The sequence below is a fragment of the Erinaceus europaeus genome, chromosome 9, assembly GCF_950295315.1.
Source record: "Erinaceus europaeus chromosome 9, mEriEur2.1, whole genome shotgun sequence".
NCBI lineage: Eukaryota > Metazoa > Chordata > Mammalia > Eulipotyphla > Erinaceidae > Erinaceus > Erinaceus europaeus.
Window position 1 is genome coordinate 19,234,372 of NC_080170.1, and position 10,604 is coordinate 19,244,975.

At 39.4% G+C, this 10,604-nt stretch overlaps 1 pseudogene; it reads right to left on the minus strand.

The window, feature by feature from the left end:
• Positions 1 to 2,017: 2,017 nt before the first annotated feature.
• Positions 2,018 to 3,471, minus strand: LOC132540156 (cytoplasmic protein NCK1-like; annotated as a pseudogene).
• Positions 3,472 to 10,604: the final 7,133 nt, after the last annotated feature.

The following is a 10,604-nucleotide window of genomic DNA, read 5'->3' on the forward strand; positions in this document are numbered from 1 at the left end:
TATGCAACACCAATAATCAGCCTTCTTTACCTCAATTTTTTAATCTTTTTTTTTTTTTTTGATAGAGACAGAAATTGAGAGGCGGGAGTGGGAAGAGAAAGGTAAGATCTGGAGCACTATTTCATGACTCTGGAAGTTTCCTTTCTGCAGGTGGGGACTGGGGGTGTGAACCCAGGTCCCTGTACATTATAACATTTGCTCAACCAGATGCACCACCACCCAGCCCAGGCTAGTGTAGTTCTTAAGAAAATGGCTTCATATGAAATTCATGCTCATCAACTCTCACTCGAGTAAGAATTGATTAAAAACTAAACCAAATGTTTAAGTACAAAATTAAGAAGCTCCTAAGAAGGTTTTCATCCCATAAGAGGATACTTAAGATTTCTTGACACATATGGGTTAATCGGGCATGCTTGTTCTTATAAAACTACTTGTGGCACAGAAATATGCACTCTGCTTCTAGTGCTACTACATTTTTCAAAAGTAGTTCAGTGAGGTGTGTTATAAATAGCTGTCTGTATTAATTATTCCTTTAAAGATTCATAATGAATGAAAAAAATAACCATAAGGAGGAGGACAAGAACGTACACCCTGTGCTTTATAAGATGGAGTACATGCCCTGCATATATGAGGGTCTGGGCTTGGGGGGGGGCATCATCTTCACGTTTGTTTAAAATAAAAAGATGTTTTCCTACCTAGTCATTTTATAACTACTTTTAAACTACTTTCTGCAATGTATATTCAAATGATTTAATAATTTAACAATAATAATCTACTAATAAATCATTTTAATAAACAAAAGGAGACTAATAAAAGATACTGAAGTAGGGACTAAAAGCAGAAGCAATTAAGTTGAATCAATGTTTGGATTATATCTACCAATTTCTGCTGCGTAAGGGGAGAAGTCAGAGCTGCCACCCAGTGGCAATATGAATCTTTAAATGGTTTGAAAATTGAAAAAGCAGAACTTAAAAGAAAAAAAAAATCAAACCCCCAAATAAAAACTCCACAAACTAGACAACTTCAATTTTAACATAATTAATTTCAGTGTATCAAATGCCTGTTTATAAGATATGAAAAAGGGGAAATACTATAGGTAGCACTAAGGAATATTTTTAAGTATCATGTGATTTCCTACTGTTTACTAAGGGATGTGGTCTTAGTAAGTACATTCAATGAAAATATTGTAGGGTACTTAAACTTCTAAAATTAATATTGGGGGAAAACTATGTTACTGGTTTTCCTTTGTGACCTACTAAAGCAGATTCAGTGCTTTATAATAAATTTATAATCCAAAGAGAATGATTTAAAAAACAAGTTTCTCTAACCAAGAGCACATCCTATCTATTCCTTGGGCATACGTTGATTCTAGTGTTCCAAAACTCAAAGCTGGAAGGAGAAAATGACAATAACAGAAATGTCATGCCTGCTAATCATTAATGTTTAGAGTTGGAGAAAAATCAAGAGCCTTACTGTCTGTAGTTTTCTCAAAACTGGCCATAGCTCTTTTCACACTGGCACATGTTACATACCCTAATATACAATGCTTTGGTAAACTAACACCATGGGAAAAATAACACTAGAGCATTCATTTACAGTTCAAACAGCTAAGTATTAGAGACAGTTTTGCTGTATTAATTAGATGAGAACCACAAAAATGCTTTTCGAAGTCAGGTAGTTTTGTTCCCAACATTTGTAATAAATAAAAATTGTACAAGACATATTTTCTGATTTATGCCCCCCTTTTGTTGCTTTACAATGAAGATATTTAAAATGATGGCAGACACAGAGTACTTGATATTTATAATGGCTTGTGACAAATACAATACCTAAAAATAATTTCTAAGTTTCCATTTATTATTGCTATTTAGTCACAGAAATGATTAACACTCTCCAGAAATTTATTTTAGCATATACCATATAGTGATAAAATAACTTTGGATGCTGAGAAATGGTTCTGGATGTGACTAAAAAGGAAATAAAGGGAAGTCAATAAGGAAATATTCTTCCATATAAAGACTTTTGATATGCTTTATATTTTTCAAAATATACAACCTTAGTAATAAAAGCAAAGAAACAGACAAAACAGAAGACCAAGAATAAAGAATTGCTCTATGCAGATAATTTGCATATATAGTATATACGTATGGGCTGAGCTATAATAAAAATAGTTATGTATTATAGTCAATTCTCATACAGAGTTAGAAAGAGCAATTTCCAGTCAAGTATGATTGGAACAACATTTTCTCAGTCTTCAATTACAGGATGCATTACAGCTGTGCAACAGTCACTTCTGGTCAACAGCATCATGATAAATGCTTGATAAGATATAATTTCTCTCCTTGTTCACTTGTAAAAATTGGCACCTTTTTTTAATGTTCTACAAGTTCCATGGTGCTGAATTTATGCTGCCCACTGCAGTAGACAGTCTCTTTTAGCTGAACTTTAAAATGCTTGTTTTTCCCTTGTGCTTTTAGTGATACTGAGAAATCATTTCATGAAGATTCACTGTCACAAATAAGAAAATCGCCTTCATGCCCTCTTTCATTTAATGCCATTTCTGCTTGGTGCCTAGTGACTTTCCCATAATACCATGGATTTCCAGCAAACCTTCCAGTGAGAGAAGGTCTAATGTAATCACACTGTGGAGGTGATGGCTCTAAACCTGAGTTTAACGGATTAGTTTGCATAATGGTGACATAGTTTTTTGGCACCAAACCAACCATTCCATTGATCTTCCTGCACTTCCACCACTCAGGATCATTTTCAGGCTTCTCAATAACATTCATTACATCTCCTTTCTCAAAATTAAGTTCTTCATCATTAGATGAGCTGAATGGCTAAAGAGCCTGTACCACATGTAACACTTGTCCAGTATTTAGGTTATTAGCAACAGCTGGTAATTTCTCTGACAGAGAACCCACGTGGTCACCCAAAGGGCTATCGCCTTTCTCAGTTACATAATTTGAAGGGAACCATCCAACTTGTCCATTGTAGCTACCCCACGCACCACCCATCACTGCATTTCTCCATGACGATCACTTGTCCCTTTTATCAGTGAAAGCTCCTCTTCTCTCTCTGCCATGTAGTTGAGTTTCACATAAGCAGGCATGTTGAGGTCATAGAGACATTCCCCTGGATCAACAAAGCTGTCCTCAGCAGTAGATGCAGAATCAAGCACACTAGGTTTTCTTTTAACTTTTCCAATGCCTAAGTTATCCTTTAGATTTTTTACTATAGATGCTTTACGAGCACTGTTTTTCCTTTCAACATAGTTGGAAGGCACAAAGCCTGTCTTATTCATGGAATTTCGAACTCGCCACCAGGACTTGGAATCATCCAATAGCCATAATCTCTCATTCATCTTGATGTCCAGCTCTTGCTCTTGTTGGGCCACATAGTCAAATTTGGCTACTACCACCACTTCTTTTGCCATCTTTCAGTAGCTTCAGCACTGAGGGGCACCGGGACTCCTCCGCGGCTGCTGCAATGGTTGTTCTGGCATGAGGCCTCGCTCTGCCACCGCTTAGCTCTCTCAGCAGCACAATTTTTAATACTCTAAACCTGGAAGCCACCCAGGTGTCCAACATCAAGGAGCTGCTTAAGGAGTGGGCTATATACACTTTAGAATACTATTAAGCTCCTTGGTGATGGCATTACCAACCAATTGCTCCCGACACTAATTTTCCTTTTTCTTCTGTTCTATTTTATATGACTGGACAGAGAGAAATTGAGAGAGGAAGGGAAAGGGAGAGGGAGAGATTAGGAGAGAGAGAGAGAAAGAGAGAGAGAGAGAGGGAGAGAGAGAACGAGAGAGTGCTTACTACCTGTAAAAACACTCCATCAGGTAGGGAGAAGGCCCCAAATTCCAATCCTTATGCAGGTGCTTACAAACAGAACTACACCTGTTTTACCAAATACACCACCACCCAGCTCCCCTGATGTGTTTCCCACTAGATTCATGTTTATATATCATAACTAGAATGTGGGTCAGTAACCAAGATTGGCATGATTCTCAGGTCTAATGAAACTCACCATATTGTCTTTGAAGTGAACCTGAAAATAGAGAAAAAGATAAATTAATTATTAGGAATTCAGGGTCAGTTTGAACTGCTTTTCATTACACCAGAGATGCTCTCTTGATGCTTCAAGACAGACACAGGTTCCTAGACATCCCCCTTCTGATGTGGGAGGGGTTCTGAAATGACTCTTCTCTGTAATATAGATCCCAATCTAGAGACAACTCAACCAGGCAGGGATGTTATGGTTGAAGGGTAAAACTAAGAGTTATATTTCTAAGGAATTGACTGATGGTAGCCATTTCTGCTTTCAGCTTTCATAAAATGGTATCATCTTGTCAGCCAAAAGTGATGCTGTGTCTGGTTTTAAAATTATTATTATTACTATTATTTCAATTTTTGTATTCTTGGATATGCACAACAAAGGGGAAAATTATTTGAATTACAAAGAAAGAATCCTCTGACTATCTGAAGAGTTCTCATCACACACACTAGAAACCAGAAGAAAATGAAATGAAACATTCACTATACTAAAGGAGTAGATTACCTGTCACAGATTCTCTCTACTGCTAAACCATCTTTCATGTATGAAGGATAACTCAAAACCTTCTCAAACATACAGGAACCAAAGCAATTCACCACCACCAGTACAGCCTGGCAAGAATTCCTGAAAGGAGTTCTATACTAAAAGAAACAACAAACCCCTACATTAAATGAGATCATCAGTGATAACATACCATCAGCATCTAATCTTTGACAAAGCTTCCCAGACTATGGAATGGGAAAAGGAGGGTTTTTTCAACAAGTGTTGTTGAAAAATTGGGTTGAAATATGAAGAAGAATGAAACTAAACTACTAAATTTCACCAAACTCAAAAGTAAATTTTAAGTAGAACAAGTAGTAATGTTAGGTCATAAACTATCAAACACGTAGAGTAAAATATTGGCAGAACTCTTCAAAGACATCTTTAATGACAGAAATTTAACTAAGAAGACTAAATTAAAAATAAACCAAGGGGACTAAAATAAATTAAAAAGCATTAGTATAGCAAAAATAACCACCACAAACATAGAGACTGCTTACACAGTAGGAGAAGATATTTGCATGCCATTCATTAGACAACAGGATAGTAACCAAAACATATAAAGACTTCACCAAACTCAGCAACATGAAAAGAAATGACACCACCAAAAAATGGGGAGAGGATATAAACAGAATAGTCTGTCCCCACAACCTCTCCAGCATCCCTTTTGCATTGCTGGTGGGAATGTAAATTGGTACAGCCTCTGTGAAGAACAGTCTGGAGAACTCTCAGAAGGCTAGACATGGACCTTCCATATGATCCAGTAATTCCTCTCCTGGGATTATACCCCAAGGACTCCAAACACCCAACCAAAAAGAGGTGGGTATGTACTCCTATGTTCATAGCAGCACAATTCATAATAGCTAAAACCTGGAAGCAACCCAGGTGCCCAACAACAGAAGAGTGGCTGAGAAAGCTGTGGTATATATACACAATGGAATACTATGCAGCTATCAAGAACAATGAACCCACCTTCTCTGACCCATCTTGGACAGAGCTAGAAGGAATTATGTTAAGTGAACTAAGTCAGAAAGATAAAGATGAGTATGGGATGATCCCACTCATCAACAAAAGTTGAGTAAGAAGATCTGAAAGGGAAACTAAAAGCAGGACCTGACCAAATTGTAAGTAGGGCACCAAAGTAAAAACCCAGTGGTGAGGGGTAGACTTGCAGCTTCCTGGGCCAGTGAGGGGTGGGAGTGGGTGGGAGGGATGGGTCACAGTCTTTCGGTGTTGGGAATGGTGTTTATGTATACTCCTAGTAAAATGTAGTCATATAAATCACAGTTAATTAATATGAGAGGGGGGGTATTAATTGTATGTCTCAATGTTTTTTAAAACACAGACTGAGTCTTTTAAAATATAGGCTGTGTATTTGATATGCAGACGCTCTCAAAAGCCTAGACCAAGTAGATCAGAAGCAACCAATAGCACAGCTATATACAAGATACTGGGTACTATACAGCAAACCCTAACAAAAGGACTTTTAAAAGTTAACCCAATTACCAAATAATGTGATGATAACATTAACTATCGATTGTCTTTTTGAACCCTACGACAGCAGGAACCTCACATCTCCACTACAGAGCCTATACTTCCTCCAGTCCTGGAACCCTTGGATAGGGCTCACTTTCCTGTATGCCTCTCCCAATCCATATCAAATAATATTGCATCTACCGATCACAACCTAACCAAAGCAACGATTGCCACCTCAACGTGCTTCACTTCAGACTGTGTCCAGGGACTTCACGTGTGGAATGACAACCCTTCAGCTTCATTAGTCGGGTGAGATCTTTCCTTTCACAGTATACTCTAATTCCATCTCAGGTGGTTCACTTTCTAACAAAGTCCCAAAACCTAGATTTACACCAGTTTCTGTGAGAGAGAGCATATGTTCACACGTATCCATAAACTACTGCAAAATATATACCTGAAAGCAGAAGTACACTAGAGTTTACAGTGAGTATCCCCCTAACACTTCCTCTCCACTATTCCAAGCTTTGGGCCCATGATTGCTCAACAACTTGTTTGGCTTCTTATGTTAACTCTCTTTTCAGTCACCAGGTTCCAGATGTCATCAGGATGCTGGCCAGGCTTCCCTGGACTGAAGACCCCACCAATGCGTCCTGGAGCTCAGCTTCCCCAGAGACACACCCTACTAGGGAAAGAGAGAGGCAGACTGGGAGTATGGACCAACCAGTCAACGCCCATGTTCAGCAGGGAAGCAATTACATAAGTCAGACCTTCCACCTTCTACAACCCACAATGTCCCTGGGTCCATGGTCCCAGAGGGATAGAAAGTGGGAAAGCTATCAGGGGAGGGGGTGGGATATGGAGATTGGGTGGTGGGAATTGTGTGGAGTTGTACCCCTCCTCCCCTATGGTTTTGTTAATTTATCCTTTCTTAAATAAATAAAAATAAATAAATAAAAAACAGAATAGTCAGCAAAAGGAAAAAATATTCTAAAGGTCAAGAAACGTATGAAAAATTGCTCCAAGTCATTGAGTATCAGAAAAATGCAAATATAGACAACGATGAGATAGCACTTCACTCCTGTCAGAATGGTCTACATCAGAAATCACAGCAACTATAAATGCTGGAGAAGTTGTAGGGACAGAAGAACCTTCCTGTACTGCTGGTGGGAGTAGAAATTGGTCCAGCTCCTGTGGAGAGCAGTCTGGAGAACTCTCAAAGGCTAGAAGTGGACCTACACTATGATCCCACAATTCATCTTCAGGGGATATCTGATAAGGAATCATACACACCCATTCAAAAAGATCTGTGTATATCTTAGTTTATAGCAGCACAATTTATAATAGTCTAAATCTGGAAGCCACCCAGGTGTCCAATGTCAACAAGTTATTGAGTGAGGTGTGGGCTATATACACAACGGAATACTATTAAGCTCTGTGGTGCTGGCATTACCAACCAACTGTTCCTGACACACTTTCCCTTTTTCTTCTGTTCTATTTTATATGACAGGACAGAAAGATATTGAGAGGGGATGGGAAAAAGAGAGGGAGAGAGGAGGGAGGGAGGGAGAAAGGGAGGGAGAGAGAGAGAGAGAGAGAGAGAGAGAGAGCCTTCAGTGTTCTATCTTTCCACCAGTTTAGAAGAAGAGGCTCAAATACCAGTTCTTATGCCGGTGTTTATGCACAGTACTACACCTGCTGAACCAAGTGCACCATCATCCAGATCCCCTGAAGTCTTTCCTAATGGATTCATGTTTATTTAGCATAACTAGAATGTGGGTCAATAACCAAGAATTGGCATGATTCTCAGGTTTAATTCAACTCAAAATATTTTCTTGGTAGTGAACCTGAAAATAAAGAAAAAGATAAATTAATTATTAGGAATTCAGGGTCAGTTTGAACTGCTCTCATCTCACCAGAGATGCTCTATTGATGCTGCAAGACAGACAAAGCTTCCCAGACATCCCCCTTCTGATGTGGGAGGGGTTCTGAAATGACTCTGCTCTGTAACATAGATCCCAATCTAGAGACAACTCAACCAGGCAGGAATATTATGGTTGAATGATTAATTTAAGACTTATATTTCTTATCAATTATGTGATGTTAAATATTTCTGCTTTCAGTACAACCATCACAGGTGATCTGTGAATAACATTTATGGTAAAAGCTATTATTAGCTTTAATCACAAGGACAAGGATATCAAGCCCAAACATACCTAGTTTTCTTCTTGTTCATATAAAGAGAACACCGAAGGCTGCGGCAACAGCCAGGAGACACAGGGGCACAGCGAATCCCACTATCCAGAGTCAGAGCTTGGAGAACATGGCGTCTGAAACACAGGAATTATCTTCCTTGAGACTGAGCTTGACATCAGTGACCTGGCTGCCATGGACAAACCCAAGGGCTTTCCCCTGGGAGGCATGTGAGCAGGGACAGTGATTCTAAGACTCACCCTTCCTCACTGCAATTCACAGTGACCCAGGAATCCCTGAGAGCTTGATGTTCTCTTGTACTTCCAAAGGGAGAGAGAGAAAAATCACGTCTTATAGACCCACAAATAAATCTGATGCATTAGATACCATTGTATTTACATTCAGGAATATCAAGCCTTGTGTATGGACACTTTCAAGTATAATTCTACTATAATTCCTATAATGCTACAAAAGGTATAAAGGATTCCCTTATATTTAATTTTCCTCCCTCCCTTCTCAGTTTCCTCAGTCAGACATTGCCACTGTCCTCTCTACTCAGTGACCTTCCACATGCCTGTATGTGAGCCTGAGAAGCAAGCAATAGGCAGGGCAGTGTAGGTCAGAAAGGTTAGTAGTTGCTGCAGGCCACAAAGGTGATAGGTGGAACTCACCAGATTGGCTGCATTTGACAGCCGGGAAACATCAAACTGTCTAAAAGGGTGATTTCTCTTGGCAATAGGAATAAGAGAGGTTTAGAAAAAATGTAAAAGATTACTCAAAATAATTAAATGGTCTTTGTTACCTTGTGCAACCATGCAATCATTACTATAAAATAATGTAATGAAACCCCTGTCACAAAAAAGTACAGAACCGACAAAGATGAGTTTTCAAACAAGCTCTCCAATAACAGCTACAGTTTGTGGAGTAGAGCATCCTGCTGACCCTTCACCCTCAGGTCTTGGATGCTGCCCCCTCCTTGCTCAGCAGGAATCTCTCAGGATTCTCACACTAGAGGATACTGACCTGCCATAGAAACATGTGCTTCCTTCTCCTCATTGATGACTGGGCTCCTTATGACACAGGACACTTCTTTTGACCTGTTGTCTACAGTGACAGATGTTTGCACATGAAACAGGCCATCTTCTTCCCCTGTCTTTTTCTCAGAGACTGGCACAAAATACCGCAGTTCTTTTAGGTCTATCCATTGCACCTCAAGCTCTGGGTACCACCAGCCCCTGGATGTGCAGGTCAGACTCACCTCCCCCGTGCCTCCAGGCTCAATGTGAATCTGAGGAGTTGTGCCTGAAGCTGGGAAGGAAAAAAGAGACCGAAAAAGTAGATTCTTCCAGAGGTTTATTGCCACATGGCTTTGGCTGTCAGCTTGTGTTTTCTAGTTAGCTTCTGTGAATCTCAAATCTGATTTATAAATCTGGAGGTCCTTTGCATCCTAAGTGGTGAGTCAGCTGTGGAGCTCAAGCTCTGCCTTCTTGAGGCCTTGGGAAAGAGGAAGAGCCTGAGCTCCACAGGCTGGATCAGAGCTCTGGCCTCTCCCTCTCTATTTTCCCCTCTGCTATTCACTCTCTTAAATAGAGAAATTCATCTTTAAAAATACATCTTATAAAAATGCATCCCAGTGTTGATGGTTAAATCATATATTTAACTCAAAAAGCACAATATGAAGTAAACATTTCCTCAACTAATCAAGCTGTCCCATGACTTGAACATTAGTGTCTGAACAATGAATATTCTGCCTGGTTCTGTTCTGTGATTCTATCTGTCCCTTCCTCGTCCCTCCTCCCAACCCAGGGAGCAGTTATTAGACAAGACTTGAATAGTAATCAGCTAATTTAGTACTTATTTCACAACCATTGAATTGTCTTTAAAATTCCATTAGTCATGCTTGTTTAGTACTATTACTGTTATTATAGTCACCAGAGTTTTCATTCCTTCATAGCTCCTGCAAGACCCTTTTTAAATTTTGAGGGTATTTATTATTTACTTTGGGGTGAAAATTTTATTAGTTTCATGCACGCAGCATAATGGTTAGCTATTTGTATATCTGGCAGAATGATTGACACTCTCACCCTTGGTAACATCCATCTCAGTCATCATCTCTTATGAGTTTTTTTTTTTTCTTCTAAAGGAAAACATGCTTGAGTGAAACCCTAGAGCAGTGCTGAGAAACTTACAGGGAATCTGCCTGAGGCTTATGGAGAGTTGGAGGCAGTTCAGCTCCAGGAATAAACTGAACCAGGGATGTGAAAGATGTGGTGGGAAGATGCTATTGAAAATGGGGCTAAGAGGGGACCTCAGTGAAGGAGATGCAATGAAAACAT